Below are 24,891 nucleotides of genomic sequence, written 5' to 3' on the forward strand. Positions count from 1 at the left end.
TACTACCGTCCCCGGCGAGCTCCTCCCCGACGGCCCCATACTCTTCTGCACCGCCCCCTCCTCTCCTGCCCCTCGAGCACTACGGCGAGGATAACGGCATCCACCTCCCGCTAGATCAAGATCGCGTCCACCACCTCGACTTCTCTCCTAAGGTTCTCTCCCTATCTCTCGCTCTCTGGTTTAGGTAGCTGTATATGTTCTGATTTGTTCTGTGTGCAGATCTTGCAAGCGATGCTCGTCTCTGTGATTTGCTTGTCAAGAAATTATGCATAGATTACTTTACTGCTGCTTTCGGCTAGCTTGCCGTTGTGGCAGAATATCAGTTTCCCCTTTGCACATCCGCTCCTGCAGGTTTAGTACTACAGGTCTATTCATTTAGGTGTTTCAGCTTGCACGTTATGTCCAGATCCAGAGCTTACAGGTCTATCAATTTAGATGTTTCAGCTTGCCCGTTATGTCCAGATCCAGAACTTAAAAGTAGCATTTTCACATCCAAGATCTAGTAGGTAAATCTTTTAAGTTCAAGTTCAGAATTAAAGACAGATATACGGCTGCTATGATGCAGGTTGTCCATGCTAACAGTGGCGGATCTGAAAGAAATCTTAGGAGGGGTGAAGGTAAAACAAAAAATCAAATACAAAATCATATGGCTATAAGGGATGCAAGTGGACGGCATCTGCATGTCCGCGAAGAAAAAATTGCATTAATCTTTGTTAGTTTAACAACCGTGTTAGATTATTTTTTCTGTTCGCGGTCACTCACAGATATGCGGACGCCATCCACTTAAACAAGTTAGATTTTGCATAATATTGAGAACATAGATAATTACATTGATCTTATCCACATTAGCTTACAAAGTACATTTCTAACATTAATTATATATAAGCTACTTGGTAACAAATGAAACTGAACCAAAATACTAAATAAATATGTAGTATTGAGTTAATCACTAAGGATCAACTCTTTCTTTCTTCCCGCCCCTAAATTGCATAAGAAATTCTTGACTGTGATTTTACTCTTTGTGCTTAACATAAGCTACTGGATAAAAAATCATCTTCCAACATACTTCCTCCGTTTCTAAATATTTGTCTTTTTAGAGATTTCAAATGGACTATCACATACGGATGTATATAGACATATTTTAGAGTGTAGATTCACTCATTTTGCTCCGTATGTAGTCACTTGTTGAAATCTCTAGAAAGACAAATATTTAGGAACGGAGGGAGTATTACGTTGCATTGTCTTAATAATCTTCGAAGTAGAAAATACACGCTTGGCACTTGTCCTAGAAAATATAAAATCAATGGTCTTTCTTTTAACCATTATGTCTCTAAACAACAATTTTTAATTAGAACTCCAACAAGTTAAGATGAAACATGAAAGGATCTACACTGAAAAAGCATAATCAAAAGAGTTGTAATTCCCAGTGGGGAGAGTGAGGCTAGACTGCTCTTGTTGCTCATAGCATCACTTGTACATGACACCGGCAGTGGCCTGATGCGTAAGCATGGCCGCGACTAGACGAGCCCAGGAGCTCTAACCACCAGCCTCTGGCATCTGGCCCCAACACCAGCAAGCTCCAGTGGCATGTGTCCTGGCTCCCCGACCCCATGCTCATGCGTCACCGGTAGCAAAGTCCGCGCTAGACAAAAGAGTAGAAGACGCGCTACAGTATTGGGTCGCTGCTTGTTTGTCTCCTATGCAGAGCGTGAGAAGGATGTGATAACTGTGCCTTATGAGTTGCAGTGTGCAGTACTACTACCTGGTACTAATTTTTTTCCTTTTTGCTGGGAGGCAACTGCCCAGGTTCGCCCCTGTGAAGCTCTGTCGTTGCATGCTAGTACTCTGGATACTATGTCAACTAGATTGTTGATTGTTTGTGTGGGCAAAGCAACCAAAGTTGTTGATCGGTATTATATATCCTCTCTTTTCAGGGAAATCATGATGGTTACTGGAACAATCTTCCTTCTAATGATCCCATTTTGTTAACTTAAAAACATATTTGTTAACTTAAAACAGATTTCCTGACTGAATGTTTTTGTGATTTAAAGGTACCGAGGAATGTTTAAAGGCTACATTGGTGTTTCTAGTATGGAGAAGCAACTTCAACTTGGGATACAGATTCACCAGCATATGTACATGCATCTCATAGAGGGAGAGCTCTTGCATGGATGTAAGACCATTTTGCTTCAGTCAGTTATAGATTTTAGAGTGATGATTTGCTTAAATTCGTTTCCATTCATAAAATCAACATCCAATGAAATATGAGCAAATTATTTACCTCTATTATTGTAATTCAGAGCTATGACAACCATATCAATAGATTTAGTATATTTTGATCGATTAGTTTCTTCTGCTATTTTCTGCGGCTCAAATTCAGCTGAAGCTTTACAGAACTAGGGGAACACTAATCCATAGAGCTATCCTTTCCTTTGCTTCGTTTTTCCTGTAGAACAGAGTAAGCATGATCTGAGTAGTGTGTACACAACACATCGCTTAACTGGCCATGTACGTAATATAATCTATTTGAGACACGGCTAACAAGTTGATTTACATGAGCATGCACATGTATGTTTTCACAACCGGGACCATGTCTTGCAGATCCTTGAAAAGAGCCAAGAACCACTAAATTTGTGTGCTTAGCAACATGCAGATCATGTAAGTTTTCTGAAATTAACTTCGGATTATACAAACTTTGTATGTTCCTGCAATTCTGATGTTCAAATGCCTGCTTTTGCGATGAGCTTTATGTGTGGTGGTATGTATGGTTCTGCTGCTTCAGTGCGAAGCATGATCATATTATTGCCAGGGCTATGTGTGCTGTGGGGAGGGATTGCATTCTCTTGTCCTGTCCATATTGTGCACATTATAATTATGCTTCCAAAATTCTACTAGAATACTCGAGCCTTATAACCATGTGCTAAACTGCTTGTCATCATAATTTCAGGACCATAATGTCACTCTGGATGCTTCTCCACAAGATTTGATTCTGGAGCCTAACGCTGGTGTTGCAGGGATGTTTGGATTTTTATTGATAATGCATCTGGAACTACCTCAGCTTGTCACTCCTTGGAAGCCAACCTCTTGATAGTTAATGATGTCGGGTGCATGTACAGATAGCATGTTGTAACAAGTTTATTTGATACTCGGCGTGACCAACAAATGCTTGTACATGTTGGTCACGGTGTTCTACTTGCAATGACTAACTTGTCATAGCTTATTTTTTGAATTTGGCCTTTAGTTGACTACATATCTGATGTATGCGTTCATTGATTATGAATCTGATGTGGTGCATAATGAATTTTGGATGTGATTTACAAATTTGAAATTTCGCTATGATTTAATTTTTTGAATTATGGTTGATATGAATTTATATTCAAATTGCATATTTGTACAGGGAAGATATGAATATGATGTATCCCTAGGGTATTATTCAAACATCTGGTAGGGAAAGAACTCTAGGGAAAGTTGTGGGGTGGCACAATTTAGATGGACCCTACAATCTTTCCCTAGGGTTTGTGCCCCTAGGTAAAGATGGTTTCCCTAGGGCTTTCCTCGTGCACTCTAGGGAAAGAGATCTTTCCCGACTATACTACACCTAGGGTTCTTTACCTAGGGCAAGCTCTAGGTAAAGTCTTTCCCTATGGTTTTTTGCATTTCACCTAGGGTATATGGCCCTAGGTAAAATGTGGATTTCTAGTAGTGGATGTCTGAGTGGATTTTCGTTGTTCTATCGACAATTGATGAATTCCTATGATTGATTTAATTTGCTTGTGGTTATGTTGTTGTTTTTTGGTGCCCATCATATGAGCGCGCGTGTGGATCACACTATAGGGTTAGTTGTATGTTAATAGGACTATGTATTGGAGGGTAAGAGTGACAGAAGCTTCAACCTAGCATAGAAATTGATGCATACGGGGTTGAAGGGGGACCAGTATATCTTAATGCTATGGTTGGGTTTTACCTTAATGAACGTTAGTAGTTGCGGATGCTTGCTAATAGTTCCAATCATAAGTGCATAGAATTTCAAGTCAGGGATGACATGCTAGCAGTGACCTCTCCCACATAAAACTTGCTATCGGTCTAGTAAAGTAGTCAATTGCTTAGGGACAATTTCGCAACTCCTATAATCACTTTTCGACACTCGCTATACTAACTTTATTGCTTCTTTACCTAAAACAGCCCCTAGTTTTACTTACGTGCTCTTTTACTTGCAAACCTATCCCGTTACACCTACAAAGTACTTCTAATTCCATACTTGTTCTAGGTAAAGCGGACGTTACGCGTGCGTAGGGTTGTATCGGTAGTCGATAGAACTTGAGGGAATATTTGTTCTACCTTTAGCTCCTCGTTGGGTGCGACACTCTTACTTATCAAAGAGCCTGCAATTCATCCCCTATACTTGTGGGTTATCAGTTGCCTCTAAACTTGACTGAAAAACCCGCAACGTACAATACTCCATTTGCCGCAACCTCTAACATTTACCCCACCACAAATTAAAATATATATTCCTGTCTTGACCAGATGAGCGTGCAAACTAGAATCACCAAGGTGACAGGTAGGGCCAGAAGATTATTTTAATCAAAAAAAGCATGGAGCCGACCCCAGCGATTTTAAGCTTACAGGCACGATACACGCTATCTAGACTACTCTACACATGAAACTGCCACACAAGCGTCCGGGCTGCGCTTGGTTCTTCGCCTCTTCGGGAAGTCGAACAATGATGGAGTACTACTGCAGTGGAGGAGTACTACAGTATACTTCTGGCCAACTAGCACCGATTGAACTGCTGCATGTCCACCGCGTGCGGGAGGGAGAGCGTGCAGTGAATGAAAGCTTCTCCTCGTCCTGCCAGCCACCACGCTCATGGGCGAGGTGTTGAGGAATCCAGTATTTCAAAAAAAAAATCCTACAAGCACGCAAGATCTATCTAGGAGATGCATAGCAACGAGAGTGGGAGAGTATGTCTACGTACCCTCGTAGACCGAAAGCGGAAGCATAAAGTAACGCGGTTGATGTAGTCGAACATCTTCGTGATCCAACCGATCAAATACCGAACGCGCGATCTGCACACGTTCAGCTCGGTGACGTCCCTTGTACTCTTGATCCAGTTGAGGCCGAGGATGAGTTGCATCAGCACGACGGCGTGTTGACGGTGATGATGAAGTTACCAACTCAGGGCTTCGCCTAAGCACTACGGCAATATGACCGAGGTGGAAAACTGTGGAGGGGGGCACCGCACACGGCTAAAGATCAACTTGTGTGTCTATGGGGTGCCCCCTTCCCCCGTATATAAAGGAGTGGAGGAGGGGAGGGTGATACGTCTCCAACGTATCTATAATTTTTGATTGCTCCATGCTATATTATCTACTGTTTTGGACTATATTGGGCTTTATTTTCCACTTTTATATTATTTTTGGGACTAACCTATTAACCGGAGGCCCAACCCAGAATTGCTGTTTTTTGCCTATTTCAGTGTTTCGGAGAAACAGAATATCAAACGGAGTCCAAACGGAATAAAATCTTCGGGAACGTGATTTTCTCACCGAACGTGATCCAGGAGACTTGTACCCTACTCCAAGGAGTCAAAGAGGAGGTCACGAGGGTGGGGGGGCGCCCCCCCAGGGCACGCCCCCTGCCTCGTGGGCCCCTCGGTGCTCCACCGACGTACTCCTTCCTCCTATATATACATACGTACCCCCAAATGATCAGAACAAGAGCCAAAAACCTAATTCCACCGCTGCAACTTTCTGTATCCATGAGATCCCATCTTGGGGCCTGTACCGGAGCTCCGCCGGGAGAGGGTTGTCATCACGGAGGGCTTCTACATCATCATAGCCTCTCCGATGAAGTGTGAGTAGTTTACCTCAGACCTTCGGGTCCATAGTTAGTAGCTAGATGGCTTCTTCTCTCTTTTTGGATCTCAATACAAAGTTCTCCCCCTCTCTTGTGGAGATCTATTTTATGTAATCTTCTTTTTGCGGTGTGTTTGTTGAGACCGATGAATTGTGGGTTTATGATCAAGTCTATCTATGAATAATATTTGAATCTTCTCTGAATTCTTTTATGTATGATTGGTTATCTTTGCAAGTCTCTTCGAATTATCCGTTTGGTTTGGCCAACTAGATTGGTAGTTCTTGCCATGGGAGAAGTGCTTAGCTTTGGGTTCGATCTTGCGGTGTCCTTTCCCAGTGACAGAAGGGGCAGCAAGGCACGTATTGCATCGTTGCCATCGAGGATAACAAGATGGGGTTTATTTCATATTGCATGAATTTATCTCTCTACATCATGTCATCTTGCTTAAGGCGTTACTCTGTTTTTAACTTAATACTCTAGATGCATGCTCGATAGCGGTCGATGAGTGGAGTAATAGTAGTAGATGCAGAATCATTTCGGTCTACTTGTCACGGACGTGATGCCTATATACATGATCATGCCTAGATATTCTCATAACTATGCTCAATTCTGTCAATTGCTCAACAGTAATTTGTTCACCCATCGTAGAATACTTATGCTCTTGAGAGAAGCCACTAGTGAAACCTATGGCCCCCGGGTCTATTCTCATCATATCAATCTCCATCACTTTAATCTTGCTTTCCTTTTTTACTTTGCTTTTACTTTTTAGTTTGCATCTTTATACCAAAAATACAAAAAATATTATATCTATCAGATCTCACTCTCGTAAATGACCGTGAAGGGATTGACAACCCCTAATCGCGTTGGTTGCGAGTAGCTATCGCTTTGTGCAGGTACGAGGGACTTGAGCATGGCCTCCTACTGGATTGATACCTTGGTTCTCAAAAACTGAGGGAAATACTTACGCTACTCTGTTGCATCATCCCTTCCTCTTCGGGGAAAACCAACGCAAGCTCAAGACGTAGCAGAGGGCCGGCCCTCTCTATGGCGCGCCCCAAGGGGGAATCCTACTCCTAGTAGGAGTAGGTTTCCCCCCTTCCCTAGTTGGAGTAGAAGAAGAAGGAAGCGGAAGAGGGAGAGAAGGAAAGAGGGGGGCGCTGCCCCCTCCCTAGTCCAATTCAGACCAGCCCATGGGGGGTGCGCAGCCACCCCTTGAGGCCCTTCTCTCCTTTCCCGTATGGCCCATTAAGGCCCATTACTTCCCCGGCGAATTCCCGTAACTCTCCAGTACTCCGAAAAATACCCGAATCACTCGGAACCTTTCTGATGTCCGAATATAGCCTTCCAATATATCGATCTTTACGTCTCGACCATTTCAAGACTCCTCGTCATGTCCGTGATCTCATCCGGGACTCCGAACAACCTTCGGTACATCAAATCACATAAATCATTATACAAATCGTCGTCGAACGTTAAGCATGCGGACCCTATGGGTTCGAGAACTATGTAGACATGACCGAGACACATCTCAGGTCAATAACCAATAGCGGAACCTGGATGCTCATATTAGCTCCTACATATTCTATGAAGATCTTTATCGGTCAAACTGCATAACAACATACGTTGTTCCCTTTGTCATCGGTATGTTACTTGCCTGAGATTCGATCGTCGGTATCATCATACCTAGTTCAATCTCGTTACCGACAAGTCTCTTTACTCGTTCCGTAATGCATCATCCTGCAACGAACTCATTAGTAATTTCTTGCAAGGCTCATAGTGATGTACATTACCGAGAGGGCCTAGAGATACCTTTCTAATAGACGGAGTGACAAATCCTAACCTCGATATATGCCAACTCAACAAACACCATTGGAGACACCTGTAGAGCATCTTTATAATCACCCAGTTACGTTGCGACATTTGATAGCACACAAGGTGTTCCTCTGGTATTCGGGAGTTGCATAATCTCATAGTCAGAGGAACATGTATAAGTCATGAAGAAAGCAGTACCAATAAAACTGAATGATCATTATGCTAAGCTAACGGATGGGTCTTGTCCATCACATCATTCTCTAATGATGTGATCTCGTTCATGAAATGACAACACATGTCCATGGCTAGGAAACTTAACCATATTTGATTAACAAGCTAGTCAAGTAGAGGCATGATAACCCACAAGTATAGGGGATCGCAATAGCTTTCGAGGGTAGAGTATTCAACCCAAATTTATTGATTCGACACAAGGGGAGCCAAAGAATATTCTCAAGTATTAGCAGTTGAGTTGTCAATTCAACCACACCTGGAAACTTAGTATCTGCAGCAAAGTGTTTAGTAGCAAAGTAATATGATAGTGGTGGTAGCGGCAACAAAAGTAAAGACAGCAAAAGTAATGTTTTTGGTATTTTGTAGTGATTGTAACAGTAGCAGCGGGAAAGTAAATAAGCATAAACCAGTATATGGAAAACTCGTAGGCACCGGATCAGTGATGGATAATTATGCTGGATGCGGTTCATCATGTAACAGTCATAACATAGGGTGACACAGAACTAGCTCCAATTCATCAATGTAATGTAGGCATGTATTTCGTATATAGTCATACGTGCTTATGGAAAAGAACTTGCATGACATCTTTTGTCCTACCCTCCCGTGGCAGCGGGGTCCTATTGGAAACTAAGAGATATTAAGGCCTCCTTTTAATAAAGAACCGGAACAAAGCATTAGCACATAGTGAATACATTGACTCCTCAAACTATGGTCATCACCGGGAGTGGTCCCGATTATTCTCACTTCGGGGTTGCCGGATCATAACACATAGTAGGTGACTATAGACTTGCAAGATAGGATCAAGAACTCACATATATTCATGAAAACATAATAGGTTCAGATCTGAAATCATGGCACTCGGGCCCTAGTGACAAGCATTAAGCATAGCAAAGTCATAGCAACATCAATCTCAGAACATAATGGATACTAGGGATCAAACCCTAACAAAACTAACTCGATTACATGATAAATCTTATCCAACCCATCACCGTCCAGCAAGCCTACGATGGAATTACTCACGCACGGCGGTGAGCATCATGAAATTGGTGATGGAGGATGGTTGATGATGACGACGGCGACGAATCCCCCTCTCCAGAGCCCCGAACGGACTCCAGATCAGCCCTCCCGAGAGGTTTTAGGGCTTGGTGGCGGCTCTGTATCGTAAAACGCGATGATTTCTTCTCCCTGATTTTTTCTCTCCAAAAGCAAATATATAGAGTTGGAGTTGGCGTCGGAGGGCATCCAGGGGGCCCACGAGGTAGGGGGGCGCGCCCTAGGGGGGGCGCCCCCACCCTCGTGAACAGGGTGTGGGCCCCCTGGTCTTCATCTTTGGCGAGGATTTTTTATTTTTTCTAAGATGTTCCGTGGAGTTTCAGGTCATTCCGAGAATATTTATTTTCTGCACATAAAACAACACCATGGCAATTCTGCTGAAAACAGCGTCAGTCCGGGCTAGTTTCATTCAAATCATACAAGTTAGAGTCCAAAACAAGGGCAAAAGTGTTTGGAAAAGTAGATACGACGGAGACGTATCAACTCCCCAAGCTTAAACCCTTGCTTGTCCTCAAGCAATTCAATTGACAAATTGAAAGAAAGAAATAAAAACTTTTACAAACTCTGTTTGCTCTTCTTGTTGTAACTATGTCAAGCCAACATTCAAGTTTTTAGCATAGATCATAACTAACCACCTTTGCAATAGTTCTCAGGTCTCATAATTACTCATATCAATAGCATAATAAACTAGCGAGTCATAATAATAAACCTCGGATGACAACACTTTCTCAAAACAATCATAATATGATATAACAAGATGGTATCTCGCTATCCCTTTCTGAGACCGCAAAACATAAATGCAGAGCACCTTTAAAGATCAAGGACTGACTAGACATTTTAATTCATAGTAAAAGAGATCCAATCATAGTCATACCCAATATAAATTAACAGTGATGAATGCAAATGACAACTGTGCTCTCTAGCTAGTGCTTTTTAATAAGAAGGTGATGACTCGACATAAAAGTAAATGGATAGGCCCTTCACAGAGGGAAGCAGGGATTTGTAGAGGTGCCAGAGCTCAGTTTTGAAATAGAGATAAATTACATTTTGAGCGGTATACTTTCATTGTCAACATAACAACTAAGAGATGGCGATATCTTCCATGCTAAACACATTATAGGCGGTTCCCAAACAGAATGGTAAAGTTTATACTCCCCCTCCACCAACAAGCATCAATCCATGGCTTGCTCGAAACAACGAGTGCCTCCAACATACATCGGGTCCCAGGGGGAGTTTTGTTTGCAATTAATTTTGATTTAGTTTGCATAAAGCATGGGACTGGGCATCCCGGTGACCAGCCATTTTCTCGTGAGTGAGGAGCGGAGTCCACTCCTCTTGAGAATAACCCGCCTAACACGGAAGATAAGGACAGCCTTGGTTGATACATGAGCTATTCGAGTATACAAAACAGAATGTTTATTTGAAGGTTTAGAGTTTGGCACATACAAATTTACTTGGAACGACAGGTAGATACCGCATATAGGAAGGTATAGTGGACTCATCTGGAATAACTTTGGGGTTTAAGGGATTGGATGCACAAGCAGTATTCCCGCTTAGTACAAGTGAAGGCTAGCAAAAGACTGGGAAGCGACCAACTAGAGAGCGACAACAGCCATGTACATGCATTAAAATTAATAAACATTGGATGCAAGCATGAGTAGGATATAATCCACCATGAACATAAATATCGTGAAGGCTATGTTGATTTTGCTTCAACTACATGCGTGAACATGTGCCAAGTCAAGTCACTTAAATCATCCAAAGGAGGATACCACCCCATCATACCACATCATAATCATTGCAATGGCATGTTGGCACACAAGATAAGTCATTATAACTCATAGCTAATCAAGCATGGCACAAGCAACTTGATCTCTAATTGTCATTGCAAACATGTTTATTCATAATAAGCTGAATCAAGAACGAGGGACTTGTCATATTTACAAAATCAAAAGAGGTCGAGTTCATACCTGCTTTTCTCATTTCAGTCAGTTCATCATATATCATCATAATTGCCTTTCACTTGCATGGCCGAACGATGTGAATAATAATAAGAGTGTACATGCATTGGACTAAGATGGAATCTACGAGCATTCAATAAATAGGAGAAGACAAAGCAATATGGGCTCTTGGTTAAATCAACAATAATGCTTATAAGAGCCACTTCAACAATTTAATTATGGTCTTCTCCTACTGACCCCCAAAGAAAAGAAATAAAACTATTTACACGGGAAAGCTCCCAACAAGCAAAAGGAGAAGGGGAAATATTTTTGGGTTTTCTTTTTAATTATTACTACTACAGCAGAAAAATAAACTACTACTAATTTTTTTTGGTTTTTCTTAAGGTTTAACAAACACACAAGAAGAAAGCAGGAAAAAGAAAATAAACTAGCATGGATATTACAGTGAAAGAGTATGAGCACCGACATCTAGTAATGAGTGTGTGTGAAAATAAATGTAATGTCGGTGAGAAATACGTACTCCCCCAAGCTTAGGCTTTTGGCATAAGTTGGTCTATGGCCACGGTTGGCCTGGCGGATATCCATAATAATAGTTGTTGGGGTCGTACTGCGATGAAGAATAGTTGGGATCATACTGATGTGCAACGGTTATCGCCTGCCGAGCTACATCATGGAGTCGAACTGCCTCCACTCTCCTCTCGTACTCTTCTGCCTCCTCTCTGGTAATAACATATCTTCTTTTTGTCTTGAATCAAAGAAGGCAGGAGCAGGGAGAGTAATACGGAAAACACATCGTTTATAAAAAAATAAACGATATAAGAGAGGTGGTTCAGGCCTCTCGACAAACTGGTGCGAAGCCATAGAGTTATAATCTAAATATGCAGGAGGCAACTCCGTATCACCCTCACGAATGTCTATCTCAAGAAAATGAGCTAAGCGGGTTGCATAAATTCCTCCAAAGAAATCTCCATTATGTCTATTATGATGCAACCTACGAGCTACAATGGCTCCCATATGATAAGATTGGTCTCCTAACACAGCACTCCTAAGAATGCTAAGATCAGGGACACACATGTGACATGCTTCATCCTTAGCATTTATGCATCTACCGATGAAGAGAGCAAAATAATGTATAGCAGGAAAGTGAATGCTCCCTATGGTAGCCTGCGTTATATCTCTAGATTCCCCCACAGTTATACTAGCAAGAGAGTTTCTAAATTCAGATTTAGGGGGATCCCTAACACTACCCCATGATGGAAGTTTGCAAGCAGAAGTGAAATCCTCTAAGTCCATGGTATAAGATTTGTCATAGAGATCAAACATGACTGAAGGAGAATTACGCGAAGATGAATACTCAAACCTCCTCACAAATGAACTTGTGAGATCACGATACTGGGGGCATTTGTTAGCCTCAAAATCCTCAAGACCGGCATTGCGCAAATATGCTTTGAATTCTTCTTTAATTCCCGCACGGTCCATAAAATTTTTCGACGGCCATTCGCAAGGCCGTACTGGAGCGTCTCTTGGTGGATCCTCATCAGCATCGCGCATAGCAATCCTGGGTCCTTGCTTCTTAGAGGAACCACCTTGGAACATCTTCCTAAGCATATTGTTTTTCTCTGAATTTTTTTGAAATTTTTAGTAACTTCCAAATAAAAGTAAACCAAACTCAATAATATTGATAGCAACTACTCCTACAAGTGCCTAGAGCCTATATCAAGCATTAGAACTACTTGGAACCATATAAATTTGACATGCAAGCTGAAGAACATGGTCACCTATGCAACACAAATTTGTAAAGAATAGAGCACTAGAACAAAAACTAATTGGACCAATGGAGGAGTCACATACCAAGGATCAATCTCCCCAAGCAGTTTTGCGAGAGGTGCTTTGAGCAAGGAGATCGAAAATCACAGCAAAAGTGGCTGGACCCCGTGCTTGAGTTGGTTTTTCGGGTTTGTGTGAGACAAAGGAAGAAGATGGGTGCTGGGATAAGTGGAGGAGGGCCACCATGGGCCCACAAGGCAGGGGGTGCGCCCTAGAGGTGGGGGGGGCGCCCACCACCCTCGTGGCCAGGTGGCAGCTCCTCCCGCGGTAATTTTTGCACAGTAAATTCTCAAATATTCCCAGAAAAACATATTAAATTGGCATGTCATTCTGAGGACTTTTATTTTCGGGATATTTTTATATTGCACGGATAAGTCAGGAAACAGACAGAAAAATACTATTTTTACTTTATTTAATATAAATAATAGAAAATAAAAGTGGGGTACAGAAGGTTGTGCTTCTAGTTTCATCCATCTCATGCTCATCAAAAAGAATTCACTAACAAGGTTGATCAAGTCTTGTTAACAAACTCATTCCGATAATCATGAAACCGGAGAAATTTCGAATAACACTAAGTTACCTCAACGGGGATATGCACATCCCCTATAATAAGTATATCATATTTCTTCTTGACAGTAGGAAGAGGAAATTCAAAACCTCCAATTATAATCGATGGAAATTTTCCAATGGAGTTGATACTATAAACTTGAGGTTGTTTCCTCGGAAAGTGTACCGTATGCTCATTACCATTAACATGAAAAGTGACATTACCTTTGTTGCAATCAATAACAGCCCCTACAGTATTAAGAAAAGGTCTTCCAAGAATAATAGACATACTATCATCCTCGGGAATATCAAGTATAACAAAGTCCGTTAAAATAGTAACGTTTGCAACCACAACAGGCACATCCTCACAGATACCGACAGGTATAGCAGTTGATTTATCAGCCATTTGCATATTTCGGTAGGTGTCAGCTTATTCAAGTCAAGTCTACGATATAAAGAGAGAGGCATAACACTAACACCGGCTCCAAGATCACATAAAGCAGTTTTAATATAATTTCTTTTAATGGAGCAAGGTATAGTAGGTACTCCGGGATCTCCAAGTTTCTTTGGTATTCCACCCTTAAAAGTATAATTAGCAAGCATGGTGGAAATTTCAACTTCCGGTATCTTTCTTTTATTAGTAATGATATCCTTCATATATTTAGCATAAGGATTTGTTTTGAACACATCAGTTAATCGCATACGCAAAAAGATAGGCCTAATCATTTCAGCAAAGCGCTCAAAATCCTCATCATCCTTTTTCTTGGATGGTTTCGGAGGAAAACGCATGGGTTTCTGAACCTAGGGTTCCCTTTCTTTACCATGTTTCCTAGCAACAAAGTCTCTTTTATCATAACGTTGATTCTTTGATTGTGGGTTATCAAAATCAACAGCAGGTTCAATTTCTACATCATTGTCATTACTAGGTTGAGCATCATCATGAACATCATCATTAATGTTTTCATTAGGTTCATGTTCATTACCAGATTGTATTTCAGCATCATACATAGAGATATCATTTGGATTATCAGGTGGTTCAGCAATAGGTTCACTAGAAGTTTGCATAGTTCTATCATTTTTCTTCTTCTTCTTTTTAGAATAACTAGGAACATCAATATTATTTCTTTGAGAATCTTGCTCGATTCTCTTAGGGTGGCCTTCAGGATACAAAGGTTCGTGAGTCATTCTACCAGTTCTAGTAGCCACTCTAACAGCATAATCATTTTTCTTACTATTCATGTCATGAAGCACTTCTTTTTGGGACTTAAGTACTTGTTCTACTTGAGTGGTAACCATAGAAGCATGTTTGCTAACAAGTTTAAGTTCACCTTTAATATTAGCCATATAATCACCCAAGCGTCTAATCATATAAGCATTTTCTTTTAATTGTCTACCAAAATAAGCATTGAAGTCGTCTTGCTTAAATATAAAGTTATCAAACTCATCCAAGCACTGACTAGCAATTTTAGTAGGAGGAACTTCAGCTTTATCATATCTATAGAGAGAATTTACCTTTACTACCTGTGTCGGGATATCAGGATCAGGAGGTTCTTCAGTAAATAAAGAATTGAGATCATATGTTTCTTCAACAGGCGGTATATTAAGACCATGTATTTCTTCAATAGGAGGTAAATTCTTAACGTCTTCAGCTTTAATACCTTTTTCTTTCAATGATTTCTTTGCCTCTTGCATATCTTCGGGACTGAGAAATAGAACACCTCACTTCTTCGGAGTTGGTTTAAGAATAGGCTCAGTAATTGGAGCAGGAGCTGGCTCGGGAGGTGGCTCAGGAGGTGCCCAATTATTTTCATTTGTCAACATATTATTCAATATAATTTCAGCTTCATTTGGTGTTCTTTCCCTGAAAAGAGAACCAACACAACTATCCAGGTAATCTCTGGAAGCATCGGTTAGTCCATTATAAAAGATATCAAGTATTTCGGGTTTCTTAAGAGGATGATCAGGCAAAGCATTAAGTAACTTGAGAAGCCTCCCCCAAGCTTGTGGGAGACTCTCTTCTTTAATTTGCACGAAGTTGTATATTTCCCTCAAAGCAGCTTGTTTCTTATGAGCAGGGAAATATTTAGCAGAGAAGTAATAAATCGTATCTTGGGGACTACACACATAACCAGGATCAAGAGAATTAAACCATATCTTAGCATCACCCTTTAACGAGAACGGAAATATTTTGAGTATATAAAAGTAACGCGATCTCTCAAGTTCTCCATAGTGTCCAGCAGATATAAATCCCAAGTGACTCAAAGAATAGAGCTATGCTCCCCGGCAACGGCGCCAGAAATTTGTCTTGATAACCCACAAGTATAGGGGATCGCAACAGCTTTCGAGGGCAGAGTATTCAATGCAAATTTATTGATTCGACACAAGGGGAGCCAAAGAATATTCTCAAGTATTAGCAGCTGAGTTATCAATTCAACCACACCTGGAAACTTAGTATCTGCAGCAAAGTGTTTAGTAGCAAGTAATATGATAGTGGTGGTAGCGGCAACAAAAGTAAGACAACAAAAGTAATGTTTTGGTATTTTGTAGTGATTGTAATAGTAGCAGCAGGAAAGTAAATAAGCGTAAACCAGTATATGGAAAACTCGTAGGCACCAAATCGGTGATGGATAATTATGCCGGATGCGGTTCATCATGTAACAGTCATAACATAGGGTGATACAGAACTAGCTCCAATTCATCTATGTAACGTAGGCATGTATTCCGTATATAGTCATACGTGCTTATGGAAAAGAACTTGTGTTGGGGATATTACTACTGGAGGTAAACCAGCCTTATGTAGCCGGGTTGACTCTTTGAAGATTAGAAGCCCATGAAGATGTAAAGATGCTGGCGCTTTACGGAGGGCCCAAAGGCGGGTTACAGTCTGTAAATGTAAACCGACCTAGTCATGTAACTTGTATAGTAAGATAGAAAGAGAGAGGCCGAACCGGAAACGTTTATAATCCGGCTTCGGGACTCTGTAGCCCGGCAGGCGTCAACCTATGTATATAAAGGGACGACCCGGCCGCGGTTTAGAGACCGACAACAACAACTCGAGAGCCAAAAAAAGCGGATTCGCTCCCTGGCCTTCGAAACCCTAGCAATACCAATCACAACTAGACGTAGGCTTTTACCTTCATCGAAGGGGCCGAACTAGTATAAACTCCCGTGTCCCCTTGTCCGGTTTAACCCCTTTAAGCTAACCCGTTGCGATGGCTCCACGACTAATTCCTTTCACGAGGACATCTGCCGTGACAAACCCACGACAGTTGGCGCCCACCATGGGGCTATCGCACGATGGTTTTGAGTTCTTGAAGGGCAGCTTCGATGGACTCAAGGGATACGCTGTGGGCCAGATGACGAAGAGTCGTCGCGGCAAGCTCTACATCGACAATGCAGGATGGGGTCCCGAGGCTGATTCAATCGAATACGGGTATCGGGTCCCCTTTGGTGGGATTCACGTCTTCATCAGCAAGATCGGCGAACCGGCCCCCGAGCCGGACATCTGCACCGACATCATCGAAACGGCTCGGCGTGCAAGTACTTCCCCGATTTAGCCCGAGGCAAGGCATGTTTTCATAGCTGTCATCCATGGATCGAGGTACGAGGACGGACCGGTGTCTGATGGAGAAACCGTAGCCTGCTCTGATGACGAGTCTTATGGAGAAACCGAATCGCTTTACCAGTTGCAGGACGGCTGGATTGAGGGAGGATCCGAGGGCAACAGTATTCCGCATTCCCCCGGTCTGCCAAACCGGGCCGCCATCTTCATGGCCGGCACACAATCGGCGCCTCATTCGTCTACTGCCGCAGCAATGCTCTCCGGTTCAACAACGGCCACACCAGCGGGGGCAGGAAGCTCGGTGCCACCTCCAACCCAAGTCTTATCTGATTTGTTCGATGCTCTTGCAACATTGATGTCCGCGGAGGTAGACGCAACAGCCAGGGATCAGCATGATGCGGAGATTGTAAAAGTGAAAGATCAGATAGCCCAGGCTAAAGTGGACCTGGCAGCAGAGAACGCCAGGATGGCTACGGAGCGGGCCGAGTTGGAAGCACAGGCTTACCGGATTAGACTGGATCAGAATGCTTCAGAGGAAGTCATGACAAGAAGGCACCGATCACGCCTCCCGTCGGTTTATGAGCCGTAGAATCTTTTCAACACGCCAGGTGCAGGAGCTGGTAACCAACCCATGCTAAACCGGGCGGGGGCGCTGGGAGCAGGAGTGCCGGGAGCAGGAGCGCTGGTTCAGCCGCGCACGACGGACCTGCCTCGCCAGAACAACGTTGTGCCATCAACTCCGCCCGGGCATTATTCCAACCCGTTGGACAACATTGTGGCCGCCGCTTCACGCCTGGCGGCCCTCCCAACCGACGGCGAGTCACCAGTTGCAGTGGAAGCGCATCGGGCCAGGGATCTCCTTCAGATAGCACTAAATCAACAGCAAGCATATTCACACAGCCGTGAGAGGATTCATTCCACTCCCCGTCCAAGCCGGAGTTATAGCAGACACGTGGAGGACGAACCGGCCGTGTCCAGTAGTGCATGTTGCTGAAATTTGCCACGAGGGAACAACCCGGCTGGGGGAGGTGCTAATGCACAAGATGTTGTGGACCATGGCCGCGCACGTCGAGAGGCCGAGTTGACAGCTCGACACGGAGCACGACAGCATACTCCGATTCACCCCACCGCCTTCGTGGAGCCAGGGCGATGTTCAGTTCCTTAGGGTACCGTGTTTAACTCCCGCTTTGCGTAATGTGCGACTACCCAAGGATTTCAAGGGACCTCGTAAGGTACCAAATTACACCGCTGATTTGCAGCCAGAGGCGTGGGTGGAGAACTATGAGATGGCAATGGAGATGTTAGATGTGGATGAGGCGGTGTGTGCTAAATATTTCACCATGATGTTGGAAGGAACAACTCGCACTTGGTTGAAGAGCTTGCCGACCAACTCTATTGGATCATGGGCCGAACTGAAGCATCGGTTTATCCAGAACTTCAAAGATACGTGTAAGCAGCCAATGTCAATTGGAGAACTGGCCGCTTGTGTCCAAGAGGAAGGGGAGTCCACGACCCATTGGGTCAAATGGGTCTCGGTGATTTTGCATTCATCAGATCGTATCAATGCAGACACCGCAGTGTTAACGTTAGAGGGCAATTGCCATTTCAAACCATTGAAACAGAAGTTGGGAAGGCTCAAACGTCACTGCAACGACATGTCAACACTCATGGCCACTTTGGTTAAATATGCCGATTCATATAATACCAAGGATCTGGATTCAGAGGAGGACAAACCGGAGAAGGGTAAGAAGAACGGCAATGCCAAAGGCCAACAACATAATCCGGCAGGCCATGGAAACGCTGGTAAGCCCAAGGCCGACAGTGGTTTGGACTTTGTCGCAAATACCAACGCGCAGGAGAACGGCCAGCGTCGTAAAGGCAAGCAGCCCCAGAGGGGTGGAGGTCTAGGCAATAGTTTGGAGTGTTTGTTAAATCAGCCCTATCCAAAGCACGGATCGAAGGATAAACCGGCATCACATCTCTGGAAAGATTGTTATATCATGCTGGATTTCAAGAATTCCAATATGTTCCAATATGATAGCGGCCCGCCCGATGGTTCAGGAGGAGGTTTCCACGGGCCGGGTTACGGAAGTGGTGGTTCCGGTTCAGGGTTTCCAGGCAATCAAACCGGACACGTCAATCAAGGACACCAAGGCAACCAGGGAGGTTACAACCATCAGGGGAGTCAGCAGCAACAGCAACAGTCGGGTTATCAGAGCAATCCCAAACAACTGAACAGCGGGCAATATCATGTATTCACTACTAGTTTGTGCAAACGTGATCAGAAGCTTCACAAAAGGGCAGTCAACTCTGTTGAGCCGGCAGTACCTCAGTATTTACGCTGGTCGGAGCAACCTATTTTGTGGAGTAGAGAGGATCACCCGCCCCGGATTGATAATCCAGGTCATTTGGCCTTGGTGGTAGCCCCTCAAGTTGGGGGATGCAAGTTCACTAAAGTGCTCATGGATGGGGGAAGTAGTATCAATATTTTGTATTATGATACATTCCGCCGTATGGGGTTGACAGATAAGGATCTTAAACCATCAAATACGGTATTTCATGGTGTGGTGCCTGGTAAGTCTGCATATCCTGTTGGTAAGATAGCTTTGGAGGTAGCTTTTGGAGATGACTACGATTCAAGGTCAGAAACATTGACATTTGAGGTGGTGAAGATCAAAAGTCCATACCACGCCTTGTTTGGGCGGCCGTTTTATGCTAAGTTTATGGCAAGGCCATGTTATGTTTACCTACAGCTTAAAATGCCAAGTCATAAGGGGACTATCATAGTACATGGAAGTAGAAAGATTTCTTTGGAGTGTGAAGAAGGCGATGTGGCTTATGCTGAGTTGGTTTGTGCCACGGAGGAGTTAAAATTCTATAAGGAGCAAGTTGATCCGGCAGACATGACCTCCTTAAAAAAGCCAACTACGGAACATGATCCAGCATTGAAGTTCAAATCAGCTACAAACACTAAAATGGTTGACTTTGTCCCTGGCGATTCATCCAAACAGTTCAGCATCAGCGCTAACCTGGATCCCAAATAGGAAAGCGCACTCATCAAGTTCATCCGTGAGAATCGGGACATCTTTGCATGGAAACCTTCTGACATGCCAGGTGTACCGAGAGAACTTGCTGAGCACACACTCAACATTGATCCTAAATTCAAACCGGTCCGATAGTTCCTCCGCCGTTTCAACGAGGAAAGGCGCAAGGCTATAGGTGAAGAGGTAGCCCGTTTGTTGGCTGTTGGGTTTATTGTGGAAGTTTTTCATCCAGAGTGGTTAGCCAATCCGGTGCTGGTTCTTAAGAAAAACGGCACTTGGCGCATGTGTGTGGACTACACAGATTTAAACAAGGCTTGCCCTGCAGATCCCTTTGCTCTCCCTTGCATTGATCAGATAATTGATGCTACGGCGGGTTGTGACCGTTTGTGTTTTTTGGATGCTTACTCTGGTTATCATCAGATCAAAATGGCAGTTAAGGACCAGGAGAAGACAGCCTTTATAACTCCCTGTGGAGCCTTCTGCTATGTTTCCATGCCCTTTGGACTCAAGAGTGCCCAGGCAACTTACCAGCAATGTGTTCAGAATTGCCTTCATAAGCAAATTGGGCGCAATGTTCATGCGTATGTGGATGATATTATGGTCAAATCCAGAAAGGAGGGGACATTGATAGATGATCTACGAGAAACCTTTGACAATCTCTGGGTTTACAAGATGATGCTCAATCCGGAGAAGTGTGTTTTCGGTGTCCCGGCAGGCAAGCTCTTAGGCTTTCTGGTTTCAAACAGAGGCATTGAGGCTAATCCGGAAAAGATTGCAACAATTACGTCCTTGGCTAAACCGGCGTGTATTAACGATGTGCAATGTCTGGCCGGCCGGATTATAGCCTTGAGCCGGTTTATCAGCCGCCTTGGAGAGAAGGCCATCCCCTTATATCAGATGCTCAAGAAAATAGATAACTTTGTCTAGAGTGAGGCAGCTGATAAGGCGTTTGAAGATCTGAAGAGGCAGCTAGTGGAACCGCCCGTGCTGGCAGCACCGATCGATAAAGAGCCGTTATTATTATATGTAGCTGGTAATGCCCGGGATGTTAGCGTAGCCATTGTGGTAGAGCGCAAGAAGCCTGGCAAAGAGTATCCGGTTCAACGGCCGGTTTATTATATCAGTGAGGTGCTCATTGAGTCAAAGCAGAGGTATCCACATTGGCATAAACTGGTGTATGGGGTGTTTATGGCAAGCCGGAAGCTCAAACACTATTTTCAGGGCCATCCTATCACAGTGGTCAGTTCAGCCCCTCTAGGTGACATCATTCAAAACAGAGAGGCAACTGGCCGGATTGCCAAGTGGGCCATTGAGCTTGGACCTCACGGGCTCAAATATATACCCCGCACAGCGATCAAGTCCCAGGCACTCGTAGATTTCATCAACGATTGGACGGAGTTACAGGCACCTGAGGAGAAACTAGATAATACATATTGTACTATTCATTTTGATGGATCCAGACAGTTAGAGGGTTCGGGGGCTGGAGTCGTATTAACTTCCCCACGAGGTGACAAGTTTTGTTATGTCCTCCGTTTAATGTTCCCTTGTACTAACAATGCAGCTGAATATGAGGCTTTACTCCACGGTCTTCGGATGGCTAAAGAGATGAATTTGAGCCGGGTTAAGTGCTTCGGCGATTCAGATCTAGTGGCTCAGCAAGTGTCTGGCACTTGGGATTCTAAGGACCCACTCATGGCTGCATATCGGCGAGAGGTGGACGCAGTGGCTGGTCACTTTAAAGGTTATCAGGTGGACCATATAGACCGGCGGAAGAATGAAGCGGCGGACGCTTTAAGTCGTCTTGGTTCCCAACGTAAACCGGTTCCGCCCAATGTCTTTCTTGATGTATTGCACAATCCGTCAGTCAAAATACCAACCGAAGAAGATTTGGCTATTCCTGATCTGGAGGCTCAGTTGGTGGCAGCTCTGCATGCCATACCGGATTGGATGATCCCATATCTGGATTACATGAACCGGGGCGAGTTACCAGCTGAGGAAACATTGGCTCGACAGATAATCCGGCGTTCCAAGTCCATGACCATACTCAACGGGGAGTTACATCGTTACAGTGTTTCAGGAGCAATTCAGCGATGCGTTTCTCCTCAAGAAGGTTGTGAGATTTTGCGAGAAATTCATGAAGGGGATTGCGGTCACCATGCCGGTTCAAAGTCGTTGGTTGCCAAAGCTTTTCACCACAGTTTTTACTGGTTGACGGCGCATGCTGATGCGGAGGATTTAGTCAAAAGATGTGATGGATGTCAAAAGTTTGCCCACCATGCGCATGTTCCGGCTCAAGAGTTGCGGATGATTCCAATTACGTGGACGTTTGCAACTTGGGGGCTGGATATGGTTGGACCCTTCATGCGCTCCAAGGACAAGAAGACCCATCTGTTAGTAGTAGTTGATAAATTCACTAAATGGGTAGAGGCAGAGCCAGTCAACAAGTGTGATGCAGCCACAGCGGTTCAATTCATCAAAAAGGTGATATTCCGGTTTGGCTTTCCACATAGCATTATAAAGACAATGGTACTAACTTATCAAAAGGGGAGATGGAAGAATTCTGTCAACGTGAGCACATTTGGCTTGATCTAGCATCAGTGGCTCACCCCCAATCTAATGGTCAAGCGGAAAGGGCAAATCAAGAAATTCTACGGGGTATCAAACCAAGGCTTATGGTTCCCTTAAAGCGGACGCCGGGTTGTTGGGTCGAGGAGCTACCTTCTGTGTTATGGAGCATCAACACCACACCCAATAGGTCTACGGGTTACACGCCTTTCTTCATGGTTTATGGAGCGGAGGCGGTTCTTCCTAGTGACATCCGTCACGATTCGCCCCGTGTGGCAGCTTATGTTGAAGCTGATAATGAGAAGGCACGTCAGGATTCTCTGGACCTGTTGGATGAAGAGCGGGATCTTGCAGCAGCATGTTCGGCGATTTATCAACAAGATCTTCGACGTTATCACAGTCGCCGGGTTAAAACTAGAACCTTTCAAGAAGGTGATTTGGTGCTCCGGCTCATCCAGGATCAGACTGATATGCACAAGTTATCCCCCCCTTGGGAAGGACCCTTTGTGGTCAGCAAAAATCTGCACAACGGATCCTACTACCTCGTTGATGTTCGAGAGCATAAAGACTCACGACAATCGGAGGAGGAGACAAAGCGGCCATGGAACGTAGCTCTCCTTTGGCCTTACTATACTTGAAGCCATAGGCTCTTCACCTATACATATTTATGACAGTGTATATACCATCTAATAAACCGGAGCCTCCATTATAAGCGGGGTTTCTGTTCTTTCTTATATCATATGTGTGCTTTTACAAGTTAATGGTCAAAGCAGAGTCTTTGTTAAACCGGCTTTAGCAGCTGCATAGAGATAAATAAAATCACTAGGGGGCTTGGTCATGTTTGAACCACAACTACACCTCTTGATAGGCATTTCAGCCACACAAGGAAAAATTTGTGGAGCCAAAGAGGGTATTGTGCACAGTACAAACTCAAACATAGGCACACGCTGAGCATCGCTCACAAAGTTACTTGGGGGCTCTTTTTTGCAAAGCAACAAAGAGTTTGAAAGGATCCTCGTAATTGGCTATCAAGCCACGGCTTGGAAGCCTGGTGTATTCACCTAAAACCTCGGGTTAACCTGCCTTCATCAAGTAAGCCACTCCTATCCAGGTAATCCTGGCATGACCCATCAAACGTTTGACAAGTCAATCTTTTACAGACCCTGAACTTGTCACAGTTAAAATGATGATTGGTTAATTGGAGGCCCATCTTAAAAGGCTTTGTTAAATGGTTTAACTCAGAGGCCTGGCAGCCCATGAAAAGCCTCGATTTGGAGCCTGGCAGCTCGTAAAAAGCCTCGCATATTTTCCTATTTGAATTTTGTTTGTTGACAATCATAACTATTTTTTTTGATAAACCGGCGTCCTTGACCCGGCTTGCTTTCCAACCACCAGTTGTTGGCACATGATCAATTATAAACCGGTGGTCATTGACCCGGTCTGGTTTGACTAAATCACCAGTGTTATAAAGAAAATCCGGTAGTTATACCGGTCCGGTTTAATAGATAGACCGGCATTATGAAGATGAAATTACCAAATGTATCGGGTTGGTGTTAAACACCTTTGCTGTATACACGTTTGGTCAATCAATGAGGTATGTTCTGTACATTATTTATTGTACAAACACTTGATTATTCAGCTAAAGTACCATATACTTCTTGGATATTATGACATGTTTAGCGGTAAACCGCTAGACACTTTTAAGTTTTTTGGACCCAGGAAGGCAAGTCATCATAGGCTATGCATAAAATATATCCTGAAGGGCGGCACAGATTGTCACAAAGTGTTATGAAACATGCTCAATGGCATGGCAGATAAACAAAGTTTCAGCTATCCTATTACATGAAGCTTCAAAGCGGTTCAAACAGTGCCATTGTTTTTCACAGTAGCCATATAAACCGGCGACCGGATCAGGACTCTTCATCACGACGGTTTGAAGGTTGCGGATCAGTTGGTGTTGGCACTTCTTCATCCCTCCCCAGCCGCTGGAAATCAGACGTTGACCAGTCGATTCTGGTTAAAGCTTGGAACACTGCCTCCTCATGGATAAGATCGGAAGGGTTAATATCAAGGGCATAAGTGTGCTTACGAATCAGAGGCACAAGTTCTTCGACTTCATGGATATCGGCCGGCTATCTTTTCCCTTCTGCATCATAAAACGGTTGAAAATGGGACAAATCGGTGTCCTCAGCCAATTTGCTGGCCGCTGGCCGCATCTGTTTGGTCAGCCGCTGAAGATCATCATTGTCAAAGTTTGAACCGTCTTCTTTAACGCCTGGATATCCTTTAATGATATCCTCTGCTTCAAGGTCTGGAATCCAGACCTTGGCTCGAATAAGGGCGTTAATGCTCTTGCTCTTGCAGCGGCTCTTTTCAACTCGACAATACACGCCGGTAACATGCCCAGCTTTTCAAGGGTCTCCTTAATCAATGT

The 24,891-nt window shown here is 43.7% G+C and overlaps 1 long non-coding RNA gene across 3 annotated transcripts; it reads left to right on the forward strand.

Annotated features, from left to right (window-relative positions):
• On the forward strand, positions 1-3,356 carry LOC123103981 (uncharacterized). Of its 3 annotated transcripts, none has more exons than XR_006450053.1 (2): positions 1-152; positions 2,052-3,356. It is a non-coding gene; the product is annotated as an uncharacterized lncRNA (long non-coding RNA). The 3 variants fall into 3 exon arrangements; XR_006450052.1 differs by having other exon boundaries at positions 7-152; positions 566-3,356; XR_006450054.1 differs by lacking the exon at positions 1-152 and adding an exon at positions 162-1,910.
• The last annotated feature ends 21,535 nt before the right edge of the window (positions 3,357-24,891 follow it).

This window comes from Triticum aestivum, chromosome 5A (assembly GCF_018294505.1).
Source record: "Triticum aestivum cultivar Chinese Spring chromosome 5A, IWGSC CS RefSeq v2.1, whole genome shotgun sequence".
In the NCBI taxonomy this organism is placed as follows: domain Eukaryota; kingdom Viridiplantae; phylum Streptophyta; class Magnoliopsida; order Poales; family Poaceae; genus Triticum; species Triticum aestivum.